Below are 24003 nucleotides of genomic sequence, written 5' to 3'. Positions count from 1 at the left end.
GCCTCAACTGAGGCTCTCGGCCTGAAATCAAGTAGCTGGTGGGCTCGGGACCCGCTTTTGCACAGCTGCTAGGAGGCCCCCACTTCCTCACTGACTCCTGGATTCACGACGTGGCCACTTGGTTTCCTCAAGGCCATAGAATGTCTGCTGTTGCTCTCTCTGTCTCTGTCTCTTTATTTTGGCTAAGAACAAACACCTATCTCACCCATTTTTACACGTATCGTTCATTAGCATTAAGAATATCCATGTCTGTGTGCAATGGATGTTCACAACCTTTTCATCTTTCAAACCCGAAGCACTGTTGGACACTAACTCCCTTCTCTGTCCTCCAGACCCTAACACCGACTGTCCACCATCTATCTGCGGACCTGAGTCCTCTGGATATGCTCCTGGTCTCCTTCAAGAGCTGGCCTGATTAGGTCAGACCCACCTAGACACTGTCTCTCTTAAGCCAAAGTCAACCAAATAGGGGTCTTCCTATACCTGCAAAATCGCTTTTGCCATTTCCCGTTAGCCTAAGCGTAAGAGTGGCATCTGGTCTATTCAGGGGTTCCACGCACACGAAGAGCAGGGATTAGACGGGGTGTGGACAGCAGAGGGTGCCTACCTGGAGCAGCATCTTGGAAGCTGCGGCCCGCATGGCCACTGTAAATGCCACGGCCACTGTAAATGCTGCGGTGAGGAATACCCACCCCCGGAACCCCTCTCAGGTGTCAGATTCTGCGAGGCATGGAGAAGACAGTTGAGAACTTCAGGGGGAAGGGGAGGAAGGCTTCATTCAAACAAGGGGATATTGTAGTGGGCCTCCAGGGGTTGGGCAGGGCAGACGAGGGAGATCAGGATGGGGTCTCTCCCCTGTAAGAGCTGGAGTATCTCACCATGACTTTTGGCCCTTCCATGGATGCCAGGACAGCAGAGGGGACAGTGGACCCAGCCTCCATGCTCAGGAAGGTCAGGTGAGTGGCCTGGGTGCGGGTGTGTATGGGACATGCACCTGGACTTGAACCTGAGCCTTCTGGCGCTGGTGGCTCCCACAACTCACACCTCTTCCCTTCTGCAAGGAGATCTACCAGAGGGCTGGCTGCCCCTAGAGTTGTGGGGAAGAGGAGGGCACTGCTGAGTACAGGCGTGGCACATGGTGCCATCGAGGCAGACACACCTGCATCTGTTTCCCCGCTGCCTGCCCTACTGGTGCTGTGCATATGAGTGAGAAGAGCTCTGTCCACTTTATGGACATGGGATGGTCCTGCACACTCCTAAATGAGGCGAAGCATGTGGCAAACAGCAGGGAACCACGCACACACAGTCCTCGTCCGACTGCCTGGTTCTGTACCATAGTTACAAGACATGCCACGGCTGGCGGCAGCTGGATGGGAGGGGGGGCACAGGGCTGTGCTGTGGGAGAGCTCGCAACTCCCTCTGAATCTGTAAGTATTCAAAATAAAGGCTTTTGTTTTGTTTTGTTTTGTTTTGTTTAAATAAGGTAAGGATGCCTTCAGCCCAGGGCATGATCCTGGATTCCCAGGATCGAGACCCACATCAGGTTCCCCGCAGGAAGCCTACTTCTCCCTCTGCCTGTGTCTCTGCCTCGTGTGTGTGTGTGTGTGTGTGTGTGTGTCTCATGAATAAATAAATAAAATCTTCAAAACAAAAAAAATAAAATAAAATAAAAAGAAGTTTAAAAAAATTAGGTGAAAGGATGCCTGGGTGGCTCAGCAGTTGAGCGTCTGCCTTCGGCTCAGGGCATGATCCCAGGGTCCCACATCAGGTTCCCCGCAGGGAGCCTGCTTCTCCCTCTGCCTGTGTCTCTCCCACTCTCTGTGTCTCTCATGAAAAATAAATAAAATCTTAAAAAAAAAAATTAGGTGAAGCCATGAGTAGACTGAGGTGTAACTGGGACAAGACACGCCATGCATTCTCCAAACACCTCCTCTCTCTCCCAGTCCTGACCCCCGGTGTCCTGGCAGCACTCCCAGCAAACACGGGGCGGAAGTCGGACCAGAGAATGAAGACACCTGCGGCGCAGCCCCAGCTGGGGCTTCAGGCTGGCTGTGTCTTAAATGACTGTGTTCCTGTCTTTCCCTCTGTGGCCAGCAAGATTCTGAGGGCCCCCAAATCCTTGCCCTGTGCTGAACACACTGTGTAGACTAACCCTGAGTGTGGACTGGACCTGGGAACGTGATATGATACCATCCCCTGCTTAGACAATTTTGTATGGAAGAAGTGGGTTTGAATGATGTAATTAAGCTTCCAAGTCAGTTGACTTTGAATTCATTAAAAGGGGAATTCACCTGGGTGGGCCTGGCCTAATCACACAAGCCCTACAAAGGGTCAGGGACCTTCCTGACAAGAGAGGCTGGAAGTGTGCGGAGGCCAGCGGAGGAGTCATGTGGCTCGGACAGGACTTGAGAGTGGCCTCTAAGGCTTGGGTGGTCTCTTGCCAGCTGCTAGCAAGACAAAGAAACTGAATCCTGCCAACAGCGGGAGTGAGGATGGAGGCGGTTGTCTCTGCGGAGCTGCGGTGAGAAGTCAGCTCTGGCAGAGCCCTATGAGGCCCCGAGCACAGCAACAGCCATACCGTCCACACTGTGGACCTGTGGAACCAGGAGCTGATACACGGTGATGCTGGCTGTGTCTACTACACTCTGTGTGACGCAGCGCTGGACACCCTGGGTTTCCCAACCACTCTCACGGTCAGTCACACACAGAGGGTGCTCCTCTCTCTCAGAAAGTCCAAAAGCTGGAGAGTGGTGAGCAAGGAGTCATGCACAAAGACCAAGATACAGTATTGCCCCTCCAAAGACCTCGTCGCCAGTGTCCCTTACACGGGGGTCGGCAGTGACAATGGGAGACCACCAGTGATTCAGTCTGTGGGCATCAGAGGTGAGCCCCTGACAACCCATGGGCCTGCCCTTGGGGCACCTGCTCAGACCTCTGCCAGGCTGCAGTTGGCGTAGCAGCCCTTGGGCCCCAGGTAGCATCCCTTGGGCCCTCCCTGCCTCCCTCGCTGGGCACTAGGCCCCCTCCTGGCCACACCTGAGCCCTCGGCTTGCACCCCCACACTGCACCCGGGGCTTCTGCAGACAGGCACAAACAGTTTAGCCCACGGGGCCCAGGCACACACACGTTTGTGGACTTAAAGTGTGAAGCAGGAGAAAAAGAAATCAGGGGCCACCAACCCACCAGCTCCAAGGGAACCAGGCTAAGAACAGGCCCCAGGAAGATGCCAGGACCCTGCTGCCCACCACAGGGCTCCCGTTTCCCCCGCCCCCACCTTCCTGTCACATGTGACTGTCACCCCGTGGGTGTTTTGAGTCAAAAGAGGCTGCAGTTTGATGACCCTCTACTGGCAGCAATTGAGCCCTGCCCTGCCCCGAGGGAGGCTCACTGTGCGAGCTGTTGCCCAGCAACGTGCCTGTGCCCTAGGAGGCGTGGTCTCCGCCCCTGTGTGGCCACAGGGCTGCTCCAGTTCTGGCAGGCCCACTGATGGGGGCCCTGCTCCAGCAGTCTCCCATGTAGGTCTTGATTGTCAAATTGGTAAACTCAGGGTCGGGTAGCATAGAAGGGTCGGGGAGACAGCTTGGGTGGAAACACAAGGGCAAGAAAGTGTGATCTTGACTCCCTCGGGATGTGAGAGTGCTGTGCAGCAGAGATTTCTCCCCTCACCACGGTAGACACCTGGCAGGTCACTCTCTGGGGGCGTCCTGGGTGCTCTGGAGGGCTGCGCAGCATCCCTGGCCCCACCCACTCAATGCCAGGGGCTCCCCGGTCGTGATGGCCACAGACCTCCCAAGAGGCAGCCCTGTGGCCCCTGGGGGAGAAGAGCCCCAGGTGAGAGCCTGCAGTGGAGGGAGGGCCAGACTCATGCATGAGCCACCCCTGCTGCCTCGGGAAGCACCATGTGTGTCCTCATCGGCTGGATCAGCACCTGCGGGCTGCAGGGAGAGGGTTTCGGGCACCGTGGGCTGCAGCAGGGGCCCCCTTGACCCCCTTCAGCATGGCACCCCTTAATTATGTATGTTTTGTATATGTTTTCTGTTGGGAAGGAGGCAGCAGCCCCTGACCTTTCGTGAGGAGAACATTTTAAGGTTTTGATTGTGTATCTTGGCAGTTCTTGCAGGATAACAGCTTGTCCACAGACAAAACTGATAGTAACGTGCATTTCGACACGCCTGGGACAGACCCGAAGCGGGTAGCCAACCAGGGGGAAGGCAGCGCGCTCCGACTTGCAGGCTGGAGTTTGCTCCACGCAAGGGCCACTCTGGAGATAAAAGGCTCTGGCGGTGCTCTCGGCAGGAACGTTCAAAAGCTTCCAGGGGAACAAGGAGCAATCAGAAAAATACACTCTGCTGTTTGAAGGTCGCGGAGTTCTTTTGTACTCTCTGCTGTGAGCAAGAAGCTGGAAATAAATGCCTGTCCTTGTCTGCGGCGTCCTCCCCCTCCCCCAAGCACTGTGGACGTTGGGTGGGCCACTGTGCAGGGGTGCCCCAGGGGCTGAGCTGCACCCACTAGATGCTGCATCCCCAGTATGACAACCACAGGGGTCTCTGGATACCACCCAGTGCCCCCTGGGGGCAAGATTGCCCTCATAAGAATCACAGATTTAACCTAATATATGCAAAATATCATTTCCACTGAGGGCCCACTTCAGGTGCTCGGTAGCTGCCAGTAGTTTCTCCCATGCTGGAAATTGCAGCTCTAGACACCAGATTCAGCTCAAGGACGACGTCTCATCCAAAGGAAAGCTAGTGCCACCATGGCCCAGACCACCCATGCCCAGGTGACTCCAAGGTGAAAGTCTAGTGCCCTCAGGGGACAGGGGGTCTGAGCTGTCCCTGGCAGCTTCCATGCTGAAGGAATGCTGACTTGCCACTCCAGGAGGTATGCACCAGCTGGCTGTGGTCCCCACCCTCAGACTCCAGGGCAGTGAGAAGACCCACCCAGTAGCCAGGAACCCCATAAAGACACAGTGCGAGAGAAACCATTAAGACAGGGCCCTCGGGATCCCTGGGTGGCGCAGTGGTTTGGTGCCTGCCTTTGGCCCAGGGCGCGATCCTGGAGACCCGGGATCAAATCCCACGTCGGGCTCCTGGTGCATGGAGCCTGCTTCTCCCTCTGCCTATGTCTCTGCCTCTTTCTCTCTCTCTGTGTGTGACTATCATAAATAAATAAAAATTAAAAAAAAAAAAAAAAAAGACAGGGCCCTCGTCCTACCACCAGGGGACCCCAGCCCATGTCTGGGGACATGTGTGGTCATTTCCACTGTGGAGGGAGGAGCTCCTAGCATCGAGTGGGTGGGGCCAGGGATGCTGCCCCCCATAATGCTCCCTGTGCCCAGGATGTGCCCCAGGGAGTGACCCACTTGGTGTCAGCAGTGCTGAGGCGGGGGAACCCCCAGTGAGCCTCCAGTTCTTTCAGGGATGTCGGCTCCTAGAGAGCCAAGGGTTTTTACCTGTTCTGGTCACTGCCATTTCCCCAGAGCCCAGCCCAGGTTTACACTCAGAAACCCCTGCTGAGGGAAGGGACGAAATCTGGGAGGGCCACCCTGTGCCCAGGCAGTAAGCACCCAAGACCACAGGTGCTCAGGGCAACACCCGCCAGATTCCACGCCCACGCGGCCCCAGGGGGCTTCTGTGGGCTGCTGTCATGTAGGTGAGTCCCAAAGGAAGATCCGTGTGGGGCTGGAGACACTGGCTGCTCCTCCAGAAGCAAGATTCAGTCTTCACGCTGGGGGGTACAGCAGCCAGGCTGCCCACCCTGTCCTGTGTCATTGTCTCTGCTCTGGCCACTGGGCCGTGCCCGGGGTCCAGGGTGGGTTTTGGGGTACAGGTGTCCTGAGCCCCCAAGGTCGCAGAGCCAGTGCTTCCTAGATCCCTCCTACACCGAGTGGAAGGGGCCAGCTGGCAGATGCCTGTCCCAACCAGGAGAAGCTCCAAATCTGCAAGGCAGGTGGGGGCCTGGGACAGGGTGACCACAGGACTCTCGGTGCTGAAATGCCCAGGGGAAGGGAACAGAGTGGTCAGGCGCTCCAAGAGAGGCCGTGTTAACACCGGGGGCGCCCGCCCACCTGCCCCTCCACCCACGCCCAGCTCAGGGGCAGGTCCTGGGGAGACCCTCATGGGCCTTCTCTGCCCCCTCGTGGCCACCAGGGGGAACTGCAGCACTCTGGCTCGGACCCTCAGCCCCACACCCCAGGGGCAAGCACCCCAAACTCTGGCTCATCTCCCGCTGGAGTGCTGGTTCTGCCACGAGAGCAGGTAGTGGTAGCCTTCGCTCAGCGCCGCCGGGCTGCTCGGAGATGGTAAACCCTGGCCGGGCTCTGGGATATCAGGCCGCCTACAGACACCTCACACAGCCCCCGACAAACAGGATGTGCTCGGTGAGGGACTATTTAGTTAAAACATAACCAGGGAAAGCCTGGCATTCCCCCTCTGAGGAGCTCCTACAGGACAGCACCTGCCAGTTCTGCCCACAGCGTGCCAGCTCACCGAGTCACTCCAAGCCCCTCCAGCAGTGCCTTCCCCACACCACGCAGCCCCGCATGCCCTGGCCCGCTGTGGGGGTCAGACCCATCAGTGAGCCTGCATCGAAGACATAAGCATAAAAGATGCAATTGAAACACAATGTAGGTGAATTGCTTTCTAGCATCTTGAAATTTGGGATAGTGCCAAACAAAACACGCAGGCGAGCGCCAGTGTCCTCAATCCGTGAGAAAACCCGTGGTGAGTACAGTGTAAGGGCCCTCTCAGAGCAATATTCACAGCGCACGGGACGGACGCCAGACAGCGGCCACTCAGAGAAAGACAAAGTTCAAACACAGTGTATAAAGAGCTCAAGCACGTCGATGGAGAGAGAGCCTCACGAGGAAGATTAGAAACATAACCCGCTGCTTACAGAAGGTACACCGGGGTGGGGGTGGGGGGGACATGTGAAAACCCCAACCATCCGACCCCGCAGCACTGCAACTGGCCCGGCTGCTCAGACGGGTGGGCAGATGGCTTTGGAGACAGGCACTCGGCAGGGGCCGGGGCGGGGGTGGGGTGGGGGGTGGCGGGCAGCGGCTGTCAGAAGGGGAAGCCGGGACACCCGGATTCTCTCTCTCCCTCACACGCACAGCACACCTACATATGGGAATCCACCCCAGACGACAACCAAACAGGGATGCACAAGGTCTGCACAAAGACATTCGTCCCAGAATATAAAAGAGGGGGAGAGAGAGAGAGAAAAGAAACAGAAAAAGAAACACCCCCAGAAGCCAACCCATGGATCAATTAAATCAGCTGTAAAATTATTTTAAAAGCACTGAATAACCATTTGCCTACAATATGAAATGCTAAGGCGACGTCAAGAGAGATGAGGGAAAAGCAGGTTTACTGACAGGGAGCATGTTAAAGAGTAAATCCTGTTTATCCAGAATCGTGTGTGTGGACGGAACTCACAGGAAGACAGGAAAACGCTCACCAAGACACCAGCACGCCATCCCCCGGCGGGCACGCCGTCATTGGGCGAGGGCTTTAGGGCTTTGCTACTCCTTTGCCTGCACTGCCCTTTCTACAGGACGTCAGTCCACCTCCACCTGGCCAGCTGCTGGTGGTCCCCAAATACCCCACCTGACTGGCAAGTCTGCGACACGGACGCCACACAGGAGATCATCCCTGTGGACCTGCTGGGCACCCACACGTCCTGCTTGGCTGAGGGTTCCAGCTCCTGGCCTCTGTCCTCTCCAAACCACGTCCCCTGCAGTCTTACTGAGGTGCACGTCACAGGCCATAGAACTCGCCAGTTAGGAGCACATAAGGCGAGGAGTCTGGTGAGGCCACCAGCTCGCCCAACTGCCCCCCATGCACACCCACGGCAAGTCTCCATTCCCACCCCAGTCCTGGTGGCCACCAAGAACCTTCCCATCCCTGCAGACTGGCCTTTCTAGAAACTTCATGGAGACAGACCGACAGGATGTGCATCTTAGGGGTCTACCTCCTTTTCTATCATTTTTTTTTGCTTAAACACACACACACACCCAGTTTAGGAATATCCAATATTATAAAGACATCCAATATCCCTAAAATTTACTGACAAATGAAACACAACCCTAATCAAAGTTCCATCAGAATTTTCATTAGAAAAACACACAAGAGCAGCAGAGCTGCTCTTCCCAGGAGGGTGGAAGGGGAGACTGGGGGCCACCACAGGCCGCTGCACCCCCACCCCACCCCCACTCACCTTCACACCGCCCCTGCCCCACATGCTAAACGCCACTCGACACCCTTTGGGAATGATACCGATGGACAGACAGATGGAGTTAAGAGGGCAGGATGTGAGCCTCAGAGTCCTCCTGGCTGCACAGTGCCTCCCAGTCACCAGGACGGGCACCAGGTTTGAGATCTGTCATGTCCAGTGACTCGGCTCTGCTCCTGGCAGTGGCTCCGGATGGGCCACCCTGCACATGCCAGAGGGCCCTGCCCCTCCACGCCAGGCCGGCCCACATTTACGTCAACAGTGAGAAAACATCATGACACTGACCTGTGCACGAGGCCTAGCTGTCTTTGGTGCCAAGGATCAGGAACCACACGTCCGCTCCCTGGAAGAAAAACAGAACCGTTCAGTGGAGCATCATTTGGTCAGGAATGTGTGTCCATCAGTGGCGGCTGTGAAGAAGAGTCTGGAGCTCACAGTCAGACTGCTATAAAGACCACCCCGCGGGGTCCTGCCTTTGGCTGTCCAGCCAGACTCGGGGACGGCGCACACACAGGCTTCCCAGCACAGAGGTGGGACTTAGGAAAGCAATTTGCCAGAAAGATCTCTTAGAAGTTTGCAAGGTCATCCCTGCTAAATTTTCCAAAGGCTCCAAAACTAAATGGATGAAAGGACTGGATGGTTATGTGATCTTTTGTGCTTTGTCATGATGTTCGCCTGCATCACTTGACCCTTGTGGTCTCCCATGAGGATGAGGTGGAAACCGAGTCAAGCCCCTGCCCCAGGGCACCCACCAACTCACCAGGGTCTGCCTAAGGAGATGTGAGGACCAAATGCAATGTGGCATCCTGGATGCAGTCCCGGGGCAGGACAAGGACATTAGGGGCAAACTGGTGAAATTTGAACAGAGCAGGGCTGGGTTCATGAAGTGCATCATTGCCACAAAGGCACTGTGGGTCCGGAAGGAGGAGCCAAATGAGGGAGACTGGGTGATGGGCAAATAGGAATTCTTTGAAACTCCTGAAAACTTACAATTATTTTAAAATTAAAAAGTTGGGATCCCTGGGTGGCGAAGCGGTTTGGCGCCTGCCTTTGGCCCGGGGCGCGATCCTGGAGACCCGGGATCGAATCCCACATCGGGCTCCCGGTGCATGGAGCCTGCTTCTCCCTCTGCCTGTGTCTCTGCCTCTCTCTCTCTGTGTGACTATCATAAATAAATAAATAAATAAATAAATAAATAAATAAATTTTAAAAAAAGTTATTTAAAAATAACTCAATTCTAGGGCACCTGGGTGGCTAGGCATCCAGCTCTTGGTTTCAGATCAGGTCATGATCTCTGGGGTCATGGGATCGAGCCCCATGTCAGGCTCCATGCTTGGTGAGGAGTCTGCTTGGGATTCTCTCCCCCTCTGCTCCTCCCCATGCTCTCGCTCTCGCTCTCGCTCTCTCTCAAATAAATAAATCTTTAAAAAACAAACAAACAAACAAACAAACAAACCCTCAAAGATTTCAATGCTGGTTCCCTTTCTGGGAGTTCGGGCCATTTCATGGTCACCCAGGGGCCAGGATGGAGAACTGAAATTCCCCACTGTCACCTGCAGGTGGCGCCACAGCCCCAGAAATGCCCCAGACAGGCCGGGGGAGCTGCTGGGACCTACCTAGTGGGAGGACGGCTGCTGCTAGATAGAGGCCAGAGGGCGCCCTGAAAGGCCAGGCCAACCAGCAGGGATGATAGAGGAATGGCCAGAGCAATATGCCCCTGACCCTGGAGGCCGAGACCTGCAGGGGTCACCTATGCACACAATCCTTCAAGTTTTTATTTCTGAATCAATTAAAGACTCACAAGAAGTTGCAAAACTAACCAGTCAGAGGAGTCCCGGGCACTCTGTACCTAGCTGCACCCCTGGTAGCTCCTTACACAACTAGGGGACGCTGTCAAAACCTGTAGAGTGACTGATAACCAGGTATCGTCTTCTACGGCTGTCCCACTGAGATCGGGTTCTTGTGCCACAGAGTGCACAATAATGTGCTTCTAGTATTCTCAGAGTCATGCAACTATCACCACTACCAACTTTAGGACTTACTCATCATCCCTAAAGGAAACCCCGTCCCCATCAGCCATCACTCATCCCCTCCCAGGCCCTGGCCCCCATGAGTCCCCTCCCTGTCCATGGAGGAGCCCGTCCTGAACATGTCACACACATGGACTCACACCACAGGCCTCCTGTGTCTGGTTCCCTCCCTGAGTGTCATGGGCTCAGGGGCTGTCCCTGGGGCAGCGTGTTCACAGCCAAGGGACGTGCCTGGGTGTGTGGATAGGCATACTGTGTGAATCCCTTCACTACTGATGGGACACTTGGGTGTCCCCACCTGCTGGCTGCTGTGAACCGTGCCGCTATGAACATGGTGTCATGGATCCTTTTCAAGACAGTTTCTCACTCCCCGCCTTCACGTGTGTAAATCACCCCCCCCTCCCCAGCTCTGTAACAGCAGCCCTGGCATTTGAACTTGGGCACCGAGGTAACCACCACAGACACCCCCACTGTGGCTGTGCTCGGCCCAGACCAGCTTGAGCAACATGCCCTGCAGCTCTGTCCCGGGGCCCTTGAGTCCACAGGCTGTGAGCTGCACCAGCTGGCGCCTGGCTGTCCCTGTGACCTTCACCCATGCAAAGATGCTGGGCTTTCACTTTCCCCGTCAGAGGGAAACCACAAGCTCTCCTGAAGGGCCAGCAGTGGGATGAGGTGGGACCCGGCAGCAGGATCTGCTCCAGGATTTGTGAGCCGGTAGCCAAGTGAAACCAGAATCCCTTGTTCAATAATTAGGACAAACTTGAAGCCAGCGATGACAGTGGCCATTGGGGTGTCCTCGTTGGAAGGATTACTGCCAACATCTGTCCTGGGCAGGACTTCTGATGACCTGGGACCTTCATCCTGTCTACGTGCTTCCTTTCTCTTTCCCTTTCCTTTAAGTTGAGATAGAATTCTCCTACAATAACATTCATCCATTCAAGTGTCCGATGCAGTAGCTGTCAGGATATCTGCAAGGCTGTAGAGCCACCACACTAATGCCAGGACATGGTCCTCAGCCCCTGGAGAGACCCTATGCCCCCAGCACCACCAGCATTGGGTGGTGATTCAGTCGAGCCTCCAGGAAGAGGCGAGACCCTGCAGCACCAGAGCCGCGTCGGTTCTGCAGGCCACTGCACTTCACCGCACCCCACGCTCCGACCCAGTCAGTGCTCAGGGAAGGTCTGCAGGGCCGGGGACACCAGGATGCTCCCCAGGGCTGGGTGACACTGGCTTGTGAGATGGGAAGGGCCGGAACCCCACCACGTGCCTGCAGGACTGGCACAGGGGCTTGGGGAGTGCAGGTATGGCCAGGAGCAAGCCCTGGCACACAGGCCCCTGCTCTCAGCTACATCGTTTGTCAATGTGAGAAGGGAGGACGGAACACACAGATCAGCAACCAAGGGCAGCCGTTGGAGCCTGTCGTCAGTAACTCTCCATCAAGGAACCGAGGGGCCAGCCCCGACTGACACAGGGTGTCTCGTCCAAGAGGAAGGCAAGTCACAACCCACTTCACTCCATCAGAGCCTCCAGAACTTTTCCAGAGGGATGACACAACCCTGCTGTGTGCAAACGCTACTGTCCCTCCCTCTAGAATTCAGGGTCCCCCACTCTCCCATCATTGCTGATATAGAAGCTGGTCATTCTCTGTGTGGGCGGGCATCTGGGGCAGGGGGCATTGAGCAGCATCGCCCACCCACTGGATGCCAGGACAGCCCCAGTGGTGACAACCACAGACGTCCCCAGACCTGGCCCAGAGTCCCTGGCAGGGTAGGGGGACAAGCTTCCTGAAGCTTCTATGCTTCTATCTGAAGTTCTGTGCCCACCTGGACACACTGGCTCATGAGCCGCTGCTGCCTCTGAGTGCCCTGTCCCCTTTTGGGGGGTAAATCCCTTTTCAAGTAGAACTCTGTTATCAACCACCAGGCTAGGAGAGGGGTGGGGCAAAGACTGACCTGAAAGTCAACTAGGACTTTGGTTAATGGTCATATATCAATACTGGCTCATCGATCACAACTGTGCCACACTAGAGCCAGATGGTGACACTGGGGAAACAGGGTGGCGACGGGAGACGTGGGAACTCTATTTCCTGCTCAGTTTTCCCATAAACCTAATGCTACTTTAAAAAGCTGTCTAATAAGGGAGGGTCTTGAAGAGACAAATTAGAATTCTGATTTTAGAAAGGAGGAAGGGCGTAGCGAGGGCGGGCAGGGGAGGGAGGAAGGGAAGGGGGAGTGGGGAGGGGAATGGGAGCCCATCTTGGACCAGATGATGGCTAAGTGCTCACATTTCACCAGTGACTCCTTCAACAAGCTGCTGCGAACCAGACCCGAGAGAAGCTGGGTCAGTCCTGGCCAAATGCATTTCCTACTTCTTCCCCCAAAGCTCCTTCAAGGCTTGTAACCATATAGTTGGGTGAGGATCAGACTCTCCTGAGCTCTCAGGCCTGGATTAACCTATACGAGAGCCATCCCCCAGCCCACAGACCACAGCAGCCCCATGAGCAGATCAGAGCCCTTAATACAATCAGTCCCAAACCTCCTCCCTCGGATTACTCCCAAATCCCATTTGGTCAATGGAAAGCATATTGTGGCCGGTCATGAGCTGATTTCTGCAAGATGGCACTGAGCAGCAGCCTGCCCCTTCACTGCCCGTGACCCTGTGTGGCCCTGAGACCAATAGGGTCTGATAGCAGGGACTCTGATACCAGAGGCAATAATCCTGACTGGGCCCTGACACCGACAGGGCCCTAACCCTGGGGGACCTGGATCAGCGGGGAGCTGATACACCTGCCATCAGCACTGACTCACCTGACGTCTTCACCTAGGTATTTACTCAATCATCACAGGTTTCTAATGGTAAGCACTGAACAGCATTGGATTTTTCATTTTCTTGTTTTCCCAACATCTATCGACCTGATAATCTGAGGAGACACAAGAGCCCAGTGGGATACAAGAAACTCAATAAGGGGAGAGCAGCCCAATGACAGAGGTGAGAACATGAAATCTTTGGGATTTCACGAATTATCACTACATAAATGCCAGCATCTAGTTTCTGAAACTGAAAAAAGCCACTGCCTTTATCTCCTGTCCTCTAAAGCAGGGTCTCTCCTTCCCCGGCACCACTGACTCTCTGTGGGACGTCTGGGGGCACCGTGGGGTGTCAAGTAGCAGCCCACACCCCTGCTTACTCTATGCCAAGAGCACCCCAGTCATAAGGAGCTCAATATCCCCAGGCATCCCTCACCACCCAAGGGGCAAGACTGCCCCCAGCTGAGATGGGCTGCCCTGACCCGGCATGTCTCCCCCTCCCGGGCTGCAGTTCGTGTCCCTGGGAACTGAGGGTGGGATGGGGGAGTGGGTGTCTGAGCCCCCTCAACTTCCCACGCTGACGCCCCCTGGTGTGTGGCAGGAACGCTTGCCTGCTTGGAGGGAGGCTCGATATAGATATAGCAATGCAGCGCTGTCCTTCATGCACTGCAGCGATCACCCCAGCCTTCCCCCGTCACCACAGCAACCATCTAAATATGTCACCCTGACGAGGCTCTGATTGCAAATGAAGGGGGAGGAGAAGCCTGGGGGCCGGGGCTGGTGGGGAGGCGCCCCAGAGCAGGGGTGACGTGGCTCTGCCTGGACTGACCCAGGGCAGGTGCCATCACACCCCTGATTGGACAGGACTCGAGGGCACGGTTTGCTTGACCCCAGGGTTAAAGGTCTCTGGGAGCCGAGCACCGGAAGGCACAGGAAGGCAGAAGGAGTGCTGCTGCTCTATGACCTTGAGTCTAGGATGACTCAGAGGCCCTCCCAACATCCCCCCCATATAACCCAGGTTGGAAGGCTGCCTGGGTCACACCTGGACCATTGGGGTTTACTCTGATTTCGCATGTGGGCAAGGGATCTGGCTCAATCTTTTTCCAAATAATTAACACAGGGTTTTCACCTGCCCCCCCAAATCTGGCACTGCTGACACACTGGGTCATTCTCCGTGGGGGCGTCCGGGGTGCAGATGGGTCGGCGGCATCCCTGGCCCCTACCCACTCAATGCCAGGAGCCCCCCACCCCCGTTGTGAGGGCCATAGATGCCCCCAGAGGCCATGTCCCGGGGGCAGGACTGCTCCCCTGTGAGAGGTCATCAAATCCCCACTACCTGGAATTGTAATATATGGATGGACAGGCAACTGATTTGGGAGAGAACCAATCTCTGACGAGAGAGAGAGAGAGAGAGAGAGAGAGAGAGAGAGAGAGAGAGAGAAAGAAAGAAAGAAAAGAAAGAAAGAAAAAAGAAAAGAAAGAAAAAAAGAAAAAAGAAAAGAAAAGAAAAGAAAATGTAGAAACATTTCTTTCTCCACTCAGAATTAAAATGGTGACAAAGAGTCCCACGGGAGGGGGTGGGTGGGGACACAAATTCTTACATCCCAGGGGCAACGCTGTGGCGCACTGTCCTAACTTCCCAGCTTCACGGACTCCCCTGTGCCTCAGTTTCCAAATCTGTAACACAGAGACGATGGGAGCATCTATCCCACGAGTGCTCTCCAGACTAAACAGCTGAACATCTGGGGGTGCCTGGGTGGCTCAGTTGGTGAAGCATCTGCCTTCCGCTCAGGTCATGATCCCGGGGTCTGGGGATGGAGCGGCAAGCTCTGCTCAGCAGGCAGTCTGCTTCTCTGTCCCCCTCTTCCCCTCCCCTGTGCTTGTGCTCACTCCCTCTCTCTCTCAAACAAATAAATAAAATCCTTAAAGAAAATAAATAACTGAGCATCTATAAGATGTTTCCATTGGTGCCTGACATTGTTAATGGGGCACGACTGCTTTATCATCAGAGCTTCTGTGTCATATACTACGTGTCATACGGTAAGTCATACACCACAACTTCATTACTCAGAGCCTGTGCTTCCGGCTTTGTTGACAAGACCAGGGCCCAGCAACATGTTCCGGCGAAGGGCCACATGGTAAATACTTTTGGCTTTGTGAGTCAGGTGGTCTCTGTCGTCACTACTACTACAGACCTGATGGTAGTAGACAAACAGGTGCGGCCATCTGCCAATAAAACTTTATTTACAAAAAAAAAAAAAAACTTTATTTACAAAGGCAGGAGGCCTGCTTTCGGCCCACAGGCTGTAGCTTGTGACCCCTGGAACAGAAGACAGTCTATTAAAACATGGCACTATTTTAGCCACAAATGCTCATATCCAGGCACCACTGCAGGGAGAGTGTTCCAATCTCATCCCAAAACTAGACCCTGCCTGGGTCACATGGAAAAACTCCACACTGCCCCAGCCTGTCACTCAGCAAAATTATCTCAGACCATTCTGTGACACAGAACACTCACAACTGAAGAGGTGCCACTTTTAAATTAATAAGAGGGCTGTTGCTTTCCTGTCACCTTGAAAAAAAATCCATCACCCGACTTGGTAGTAAATACCTCACCTTTATCAACTGGCTAGTGAGCCTTGGCTGCAAAGGGCACCCAAAATGTCTAGACCTGGTGAGCGCAATTGCCACCAGCAACACCCTTCATGACCCACCCCCAGAGCAGGGCACAATGTATGTACACAAAGGTCTGAGAGACTGCCACAGTCCCCATGGGGCCTGAGACATGACCAGTGAATGTGGTGTGGGGTCCTGGATGAAGTTCTGGGGCAGAAAAAGAGTATTAGGGGGAAAGCAGAGAAATCTGAAGTATGGAGTTGGGTTAATAACATACAGAGGGAGGGGATCCCTGGGTGGCGCAGCGGTTTGGCGCCTGTCTTTGGCCCAGGGCGTGATCCTGGAGACCCGGGATCGAGTCCCACATCAGGCTCCCGGTGCATGGAGCCTGCTTCTCCCTCTGCCTGTGTCTCTGCCTCTCTCTCTCTCTCTCTCTCTCTGTGTGCTATCATAAATAAATAAAATTTAAAAAAAAATAACATACAGAGGGACGCCTGGGTGGCTCAGTGGTTGAGCGTCTGCCTTTACCCCAGGGCATGATCCTGGAGTCCCGGGATCGAGTCCCACGTTGGGCCCCCTGCATGGAGCCTGCTTCTCCCTCTGCCTATGTCTCTGCCTCCCTCTTTCTCTCTCTGTGTCTCTCATGAATAAATAAATAAAATCTTTAAAAAATAAAAAAAAATAGTGACATACGGATATGGGTGTATTATCTGTGACAAAGGTACCACCCTGAGGTAAGATGTCAACTGCAGGGTACCTGGGTGTGGGCTACATGGGAACTCTGTACTGCCTTCCCAATTTCTCTAGGGATCTCAAACTATTCTAAAATGAAAGTTTCCTGAAAGAGAGAAAAGAAGAGTGACGACGGGCAATTAGCTGCTGATGCCAGGGAACGCTTCAAAGTGTGAGGGACCATTAAGTCCCTGTGACAGCGCCTAATAATGACACGGTTATATAAAACCTAGAAGAGAAAGCCGCTAAAAACAGGATATGCTAATCAACAGGGGAAATTTGCTCTTCTGACAGGAACAGGGGGCGGGGGAAGACAGGTGGCTGAGCAGTCTCCCCCACCCCCACCGGGGCAGTCACAGCAGATCCACCCCACTGCAGGGTCCTGCTGAGCAAGCTTCTGAGACATCTCAGGCAGAGCCAGGCCACGCGGCACATTCACTCAGAGGCCTGCGAGGGTGAGCCAGTACAGGGGCCCGGAAGAAGGCAAAGGTTTTATGGATGGAGAATTCTGGAAAGTAAAAGGGAAGCTGTGGGCCAAAGAAAGAAAGACAACTAATAGAATGTGGCATGCTGGTCTTTGCAAGTTACCTGATTAGACACTGTCATCTATACCAGGGTCTCTCCCGGTCGGGCCCACAGACATTCAGGGCTGGTTCGTTCTCTGTAGGCGGGGGTGGGGGTGCGGGGTGCCGGGCACTGGGAGAGCTGAGCAGCATCCCTACCCCACCCACCCCCTCCATGCCAGGAGCATGCCCAGTGTGATGACCAACAGGCGTCCCCAGACATCACCCAGTGTCCCCTGCGGGCAGAATCACCCCAGATGAGAACTACCAACCTACAATATCTAACAATCTACATACAACCCATAAGAAGTAAAATTATCTCTGCTCTACAGATGGAGAAACTGAGGCTCAGAGAGATGAAACCAGCCTGAGAAGAAGAAAGAGATCATCATGTGTCAAATCCCACTTTTAATAGGGAGAGGCCTCTGAATTGGGAAGGAGGCAGTGCTGTTCTATCTGAGACCGAGGCCAAATCTGGCCCACCACTCACTTCATAAATAAAGTTTTATTCAGACACAGCCATGCCCATTCACATATACATCATCTATGGCACATCTGTACCTACAAAGGCAGAACCCAGGAACTGCAACAAAGACCTCTGGCCTGCAAAGCTGAAAATACTTACCCTCTGGCCCTTTACAGAAAGTCTGTTGACTCCCCACAGAGAGATCCCACATCACCACTTCAAGGCCCTGCAGGGTTTCCTTCTCAGACTCTCAGCGGAGGTGCATGGTGGATATTTTGTTGGAGGAATGGCACACACCACACAGGAAGCCTCCCTGGAAGTTAAGCAAATCTGGCCTGGTTCTGCTCGGTTCAGCCCTGAGGGTCTGTCCCCTGGCTCCCCTCCTAGGCCACAAGAGGGTCTGCCCCTCCCTGTCTGCCTTCCAAGGAGTGCATGTCATCGTAGGCGTGCCAGGACTGTCGGGTGAGTGGCAGCTGGCAGCACGCCAGCCCATCTGCCTCAGAGGTGCGGCCCTGGTGTGTGGGCTGTGCTGTCCCCTCGACCCTGCGCTCACGTGGGACACAGCAGAGGCTTCTGCTCCGAGCTCTGGTGTTCGCCTGACTGTGCAGGTCATGCCTGCAGCCTCCAAAGGGTAGACCAGACCATGCTGCGTGAGGATAAGCACTGCTGCCCCACTCACGCTCCCAGAGTTCCAGCTGCCTTGGCACAGCTCTGGGTCCTGGTGCTGAGACCCACTGAAGGTTCCAGAATCTGAAGGTCACCTTGCTTCACACTTTCTCCTCCCCTCCCCGCCCACCTTGGGTACTGGGGGCCGGTCACTCTCCAGGGGGGTGTCCTGGGCACTCTGGAGGACTGAGCGGCATCCCAGGCTCCACCCACTCGATGCCAGGACCATTTCAGCTGTGATAATGAAAAATGTCCCCAGATTTTGGCCAGTGGCAAATATAGTATGGAATCTGCTTGCTCTCTAACAGTAACTCCTGGATGTACACTCTGGGTTTGACTCCACCCAACACTCAGAGGCTAAACCAGGGGATCTCCGTGGTGCCACAAAACAACTCCGGTGCAGCAACCCTGACACCTTGAGACATTCCATGCCCATCAAGTCCCAAACATGCGGTCAGCTGGGGGCTCCATCTGTTTTCCAAAGCTTGTGTACTTCTGATCTGAGCCTCGCCAACTGTATGCATTTCCCTGGGTGGCCGTAACAAATGACCACAGACCACGCAGCTTAAAACCACCTTGTCTCCCACCTCTGGAGCCAGAAGCCCGAGACCCAGGCATGGTCGACAGTGATGACAGTCGGGAAGAAGGAGGCCTCAGACCACCTCTCTGTCTGCCCTGGATGCCGGTGGCTCTGAGCCTCCCACGGCCAGGAGTGGCTGGCATGTCCTTCACACTAACCACAAAGTGCTCCCCTGAATTGCAACACACTTTCCTGACTTTCAGCTACTTCCTGGGGGGCTCTGTATGGGAATGAGCTGTGCATGAGGATATTCCCCCCTGCAAGGGTGGAGGACCACAGCGGGGGTAGGAGGATGTATGCCATGCTCCAGTGGCCATCCTGGGGTCCCAAGTGTGAGATGGGCTCCAGGGCAGGCAGGCGGTGACAATGTGGGATCCTGGAAAAATGACACTTGGCTCGCTGGAAGGGGGCACAGTTCCCAGCCTAGCTCTGTCACCACATGGGAAGTGCCCAATGTAGTCAGCTCTTCCAAGTATCCTGAGGGGCTGGGAGGTCTTTCATCATAAAATCTCCGGATTTTTAAATGTTGGCACTAATTCAAAGTTTAAAACCACTGGGTTCTGGCTCAGCCAGGGGATCAAGGTCAATACTAGCTGTGGACAGCATGTGCCCCTCTGTGTGTTCTTACCCCAAACCACAACCCTAGTCTGATTGCGAGAAAGTACCAGACAAACCCAGATCTGGGATGTTCTGCAAAGCTCCTGACCTGTCCTCTGCATGACTGACCAGGCATGAAAGGCAAGGAAAGTCAGAAAAACAGTCTCAGCCCAGTGGGACCTAAGGAGACACGACAACTGAATGTCATGTGGGATCCTGAGTAGGGTCTTCGGGCAGAAAAGGGACATTTTCCAGGAGATGAAAGAATAAGGAAATCTAAATAAAGTATGGACTTTAGTTAATCATGATGTGTTGATATTGGTTCAACAATTGTGACAAATGTACCACACTAAGGTAAGATGCTAATACCAGGGAACATTGGGTGTGGGCTATGTGGAAACTCTCCATACTGTCTTTGCAACTTTTCTGCAAATTCAAAACTACATCACATGTTTATTTTAAAGGTTTGCAAAGTACAAACTAGGTGTATTGCTGTAACACACTGCAAGATGTTCATGATTGCCTTATAACTTGTTCTTAAAGTCTCCATTTGTGTTCCAAACTCAATTTGTCCTCAATAAATATAAATATATAGCCATGATAATTTTTTTAGAAATTGAAAAAACTGCTGGGATGGTCAAGCTCCCAGGTGGGTGAACAGAGTTCAGTCTATGAACCAGGAGACCCAGTAGGAGAACAATGGCAAAAATGGTTAGAAGGTGGGGAGCCCTTTGGGGGATTTGTGTACAGCCCTTCATGGCACAGAGGGGGCACCGAGGTCCCTGGCCCCCAGCAGCCTCCCAGCCAGCAAGGGCCTCAAATCACATCAGGGGGCACTGCTCCCAAGTGGTAATAGTGACTGCAGCTTCTGTCTAAGCTGGGCCATGAGGAGCCTAACGCCACTTCACCTTCATACCAATATGGCTGCAAGGTCAGGAACCACTCCATTTGTTTGGGTATTTTCTTTTCAGCTAAAGAAAACATAAAATAGGGACTCTTGGGTAATTCACTGGTTGAGCATCTGTCTTTGGCTCAAGATGTGATCCCAAGGTCCTGGGATAGAGTCCCATATCGGGCTCCCTGCAGGAAGCCTGCTTCTCACTCTGCCTATATCTCTGCCTCTCTCTGTGTCTCTCATTAATAAATAAAATCATAAAAAGAAAGAAAGGAAGGAAGGAGGGAAGAAAGAAAGAGAGAAAGAAAGAAAGAAAGAAAGAAAGAAAGAAAGAAAGAAAGAAAGAAAGAAAGAAAGAGAAAGAAAGAAAGAAAGAAAGAAAGAAAGAAAGAAAGAAAGAAAGAAAGAGAGAGACTGCCCAAAGCCACTATGAGGAAAAGGAAGAATTCAAACTCAGAAAATGTAATCTAAATGACCACTGAATACGTGATATGTTAAAGATTACTTCCCCAGAGAAAGGAGGCAGGGGAATGGGAAATCTGAGAAAGCCTCATGATTAGGAGGGAAAAACAAAGGCAACCATCAATGTAGACCAATATGACAGACCAATGTAGACAGAAAGAACTAGCCACAGTTGGGGATAGAAGATGGCATGCAAGCTATAAAACCAAACAAAGTGGCAGCTATGGACTCCCCCATAGGAAACATGAGGACATTATTTCAGTTCAAGTGCACAGCCCAACCTGTGCTTTAAAGTCTGTTCCAGGGGCACCTAGGGGGCTCAGTTGTTTAAGCATCTGCCTCAGGCTCAGGTCATGATCCCAGGGTCCTGGAATCAAGCCCCATATTGGGCTCCCTGCTCAGTGGGGAGTCTGCTTCTCCCTCCCCCTCCCCCTGCTCTTGCTCACTCTCATGCATGCTCTCTGTCTCTCTTTCAAATAAATAAAATCTTAAAAAAATAAAATAGAGTTTGTTCCATGGGGTTCTCTGGGTGGCTCAGTCAGTTAAGAATCTGCCTTTGGCTCAGGTCATGATCCAGGGGTCTTGGGACCAAGCTCCACATCAGGCTTCCTGCTCAGCGGGGAGTCTGCTTCCCTCTCTTTCTCCCTCTGCCCCTCTCCACCACTTGCTCTCTCTCTCTCTCAAATAAATAAGTAAAATCTTAAAAACAAAACACAAAACAAAACATGTGACTCTTGATCTTGGGGTCATGAATTCAAGCCCCATGTTGGGTGCAGAGATTACTTAAAAATAAAATATTTTTTTAAAAAGTCTATTCCATGAAAATTGAGTCCATGGAGAGATCGAGTCCATGTGGAGCTCAGCTCCAGGAATCTGATTCCCAGTAGGGAGTGGTACAATCACATGCAGTCAATGTGCAAGCAATTCCACCTACTACCACACAAAGAAGGAGCCTAGTGCCCCCACAAAAAGCAGGCACCATACAGAACACCTCCACACATAACTTACTGGATGTTGGCCACACTCTTCCTAAAAAAGCAAACTTGACATTTTTAACTCTGAGCTTTTGACCTCAGTAAGTAGCTTCTTAGTTGTAAGGGAAAAACTAGATATTTTTCCCCGACATTTTTATTTAATGTTTCTATCATTAATGTTTGGTGTTTTCTTGTTTTTTCCTTTTTAAAAAAGATTTTGCTTATCTTTTGAGAGAGAGAGAGGAAGAGAGAGAGAGAGAAAGAGAGAGAGAGCATGAGCAGGGAGGAAGAGAAGAGGGAGAGGGAGCAGCAGCCTCCCCACTGAACAGGGAGCCTGTCTTAGGGCTGAGATCACTACCGAGCCAAAGTCAGACACCTAACTGACTGAGACACCTACATGTCCCAATTATCGGCATTTTGATTGGGTATTTAGACTGTTCCCAATTTCTACTTTACAAGTAATGCTAAGCGAACATCTTTATGCCCACCTCTAATTACTTTCTTAGTCTACATTTTTAGAGATGGCATTATGGGATCAGAGAGCAATAAATTTTTTTTTTAAAGATTTTATTTATTCATGAGAGACACAGAGATAGAGAGAGAGGCAGAGACACAGGCAGAGAGAGAGGCAGGCTCCATGCAGGGAGCCTGATGTGGGACTCGATCCCAGGACTCCAGGATCACGCCCAGGGCCGAAGGCAGGCGCTTAACCCCTGAGACACCCAGGGATCCCCCAGCAATAAATATTTTTAAAGTTCTTGAAAACATACTACTAAGTCATTGTTGAGAAAGTTTATCCCATTTTATACTGCTCCTCCTCCCTGCTCGTGCTCGCTCTTTCTCTCTCTCTCTCTCTCACTTTCTCTCTCTGTGTGTCTCTAAAATAAAGTCTTTGGGGAAAAAAAAGACAAAAACCTGAAATTTATGGGGCACCTGGGGGGCTCAGTCGGTCATGATCATGGGGTCCGGGATCGAGCCCCACGTCGGGCTCCCTGCTCAGCAGAGGAGTCTGCTTCTCCCTCTCCCTCTGCCTTTTCCCATTTGTGCTCTTTCTCTCTCTCACTCTCTCTGTCAAATAAATATTTTTTAAAAATATGAAATTTATTTGAAACCTTCAAATTTGTATATCTGAAAATATGAGAGCAGTGCAGCCCACTCCTGAATGCACTCACAGCTGCAGCTCTGCTAGAGCTACAAATTCTCCCAAGGTGACTGACAACGCGGAGGACACCTGCTTCGATGTGGAATCTGGGGGTGGTGAAGAAAACACAGATTTCCTTAGCTGATGTTCATAACTCAGATTCTTTCACTCAGTAGCACATACTCCATCAGGCAGTTTCTCTACATTATGGAGTTTGAAAGCTGTTCCGTTGTATACCACCGAAAAGAAAAACTGATTCAGGAAATAACACTATACATTATATATATATCGTACTACTTTTCTTAAAACAGAACTGCAAATAACGCCTCCCCCTCTGGCTGAGACTAGAATAGATAAAATCCAGATTTTTACACACTTGGGATTGGTAATGTTTTAACACATGGGAAATGCTATGGGGTTGCAAACTGCTTTATATTCTTCAAACATATTTCCAACTGTGCCAACCACCCTAACAGTTGGATGTGTTCGTAAACGAACCAAAACAAATCACATTCTCGGGGACAGATACAGAGTGGCGACTAGAGGGTCTCTCTGCCGCAGAAGAAGCCTAATTAAACCTCTGAACCATCTCAGGAATGAGAATGTGGCTTTCAGGAGACACCAGGGCTCTGGGAACACAAGGAAGGGCAAGTGCTGCGGCCACATTTAGTGTTACCCTGCAAAGACCAGGAAATGCTGGCCAGCAAGGAGAAGGGGAGGTAGCTCAGAGGTAGAGTTGCAGGGAAAACATTATTGACCAGACAAGCCTGGTTAGAGACCAGAGATGTCAGCATGCCTGGCCCCTCTCCTGAGAACAGCTCTGAAGGACCATCATGACCTGAACTGGTTCCTGTGCAGGTCTCAACGTGTAAAGAACTGCTGGGAAAGCACTTCCCCGGGGGTCCTATAGGGTACAAGGACAAACCATGTGTTCCTTGCATACGGTTCTCAGTGGGAGAAGCGGGACAATTCTGCCCCCAGGGAACATTAGGCTGTGTCATCTGTGGTTGTCACGATGGGAACTCCTGGCATCCAGGGGGTGGGGCCAGGGATGCTGCTCAGCCCCGCAGGGCCCAGGACGCCCCACAGAGAAAGAGCTGCCCCCCCATGTCAGCAGTGCAGGGATGCGGTGAGGGGGTTGTGTGACTCTGCTCAGTCTGGCCCTCAGGTCTAGAGGGACTCCTTCTTCTTTATTACAGAGCCAAATCTGTGTCATCACCACCGAGGGGAAAATGGCCA

General features: G+C 52.8%; 2 protein-coding genes across 3 annotated transcripts in view; one reads left to right on the top strand and one right to left on the bottom strand.

Moving 5' to 3' along the window:
- GNG7 (G protein subunit gamma 7) overlaps positions 1-24003 on the bottom strand; it is a 125400-nt gene that overhangs the window by 84548 nt on the left and 16849 nt on the right. The window contains exons 1-2 of one of the 2 annotated variants that reach the window (XM_025456845.3): positions 13073-13143; positions 8521-8578 (exon numbers count right to left, since the gene is read on the bottom strand). The gene's annotated coding sequence lies outside the window, so the exon portion shown is untranslated. Of the gene's footprint in view, positions 1-8520; positions 8579-13072; positions 13144-24003 lie in introns of those variants that run through there. The other variant, XM_025456844.3, reaches the window with a different exon arrangement.
- LOC112666966 (basic proline-rich protein-like) overlaps positions 1-24003 on the top strand; it is a 41375-nt gene that overhangs the window by 566 nt on the left and 16806 nt on the right. The window lies entirely within an intron of this gene.

The sequence above is a fragment of the Canis lupus genome, chromosome 20 (genome assembly GCF_003254725.2).
Source record: "Canis lupus dingo isolate Sandy chromosome 20, ASM325472v2, whole genome shotgun sequence".
In the NCBI taxonomy this organism is placed as follows: Eukaryota; Metazoa; Chordata; class Mammalia; order Carnivora; family Canidae; genus Canis; species Canis lupus.
The sequence above is the reverse complement of the archived record's forward strand: the minus strand, read 5'-3'. Positions and strand labels throughout refer to the sequence as shown.